The sequence below is a fragment of the Hippocampus zosterae genome, chromosome 4 (assembly GCF_025434085.1).
Source record: "Hippocampus zosterae strain Florida chromosome 4, ASM2543408v3, whole genome shotgun sequence".
In the NCBI taxonomy this organism is placed as follows: domain Eukaryota; kingdom Metazoa; phylum Chordata; class Actinopteri; order Syngnathiformes; family Syngnathidae; genus Hippocampus; species Hippocampus zosterae.
Window position 1 is genome coordinate 1,817,278 of NC_067454.1, and position 1,489 is coordinate 1,818,766.

The window sequence follows — 1,489 nt, forward strand, 5'->3', positions numbered from 1 at the left end:
TCCTCGGAGTACTTGCCTCTCTTTGCGAAAATGCGTCCTTTCCAAAGTATTCTGCCTTCCTCGTCGTGGCGCTCTCGACTTGTCTTTCTTCATGCCTTTCATTCTCTTCATTTTAAACCCTTAAAGTTAGGAGGGCCCGCCGAACGGCCCTCCGTCATCTGTCAAAACAAATCGCTGAGGCACGTCGTCAGCTGAGTACATGTGTGAACATGTTATACATCTTTTAAAAGCTGACTTTCTGGAGACTTGAATGCTACCCTACAAGTGACAATTGTCCAATTTGAACCGGAACTTAGGGAGACCTCCAGCTCTGATCCTGTCGTGTTTTCAACTCCTAATCAACATTTTAAATCCATTTTCAAGGCAGATTCACCTTTCTCTTCTCTTTTCGAATATCCATAGTTCATTGACAGTAGCACATACACAGATTCTTACTGTGTGAGAGAAATATTCACCATGATAACATTTTGAATATTTAAAAAAAGAGACCAAAACTATGCTAATACTCTCAGGATATAAATGACAAGCAATTAGATAAGGTGTGGCGGCCCGGTAGGCCAGTGGTTAGCATGTCGGCTTCACAGTGCAGAGGTACCGTGTTCGATTCCAGCTCCGGCCTCCCTGTGTGGAGTTTGCATGTTCTCCCCGGGCCTGCGTGGGTTTTCTCCGGGTGCTCCGGTTTCCTCCCACATTCCAAAAACATGCATGGCAGGCTGATTGGACGCTCTAAATTGTCCCTAGGTGTGAGTGTGAGTGCGAATGGTTGTTCGTTTCTGTGTGCCCTGCGATTGGCTGGCAACCGATTCAGGGTGTCCCCCGCCTACTGCCCGAAGACAGCTGGGATGGGCTCCAGCATCCCCCGCGACCCTAGTGAGGATCAAGCGGCTTGGAAGATGAATGAATGAATGAATAGATAAGGTGTGATGGGCTGAAATGAATTTGATGTCACGGATGGAACGCAATGACCTTGACACAATGTGAAACAAACACAGCATTTTGGCTACATTCACTCTGCAACATTCAGAATTTTGCTAAATCCGATATTTTTTATGTACTCGCTCATGTTCCAAAAACAAATGTGGCTTCTAATGTGAACGCAACTCATCCGTGATGTGCCACGCATGACCACAAAGCATGGCGTCAAGTTGACAGCACCAAGAAAAACTACCACGTGGTTTATGGACGTGAATGTGGTCCTGGGTGTAGGGGCGAGGCGGGAGGAGCTAGAAATGTTTTGAGGATTTGAAGCAACGCTCCCCAGTCTCATCATTTAACAGAGATGTCGACAAAACGTGACATCACGTCATTGCTCCGCGCAAGAAATTTCAAGTGGGATTAAATGAAAGCCAAATGCAAAGACAACAACTGTTACTCAAAACAACATCACGGATTTTGATGATTTATAGGCCGGACGTGTGCGCATGAGCGTACATACTGCAGACGCATCTTATACAAATCCAATTTCTATCTACATTTGGAAAACAAAACC

General features: G+C 45.7%; 1 protein-coding gene across 7 annotated transcripts in view; it reads left to right on the plus strand.

The window, feature by feature from the left end:
- LOC127599008 (protocadherin-9) overlaps positions 1-1,489 on the plus strand; it is a 174,901-nt gene that overhangs the window by 66,280 nt on the left and 107,132 nt on the right. The window lies entirely within an intron of this gene.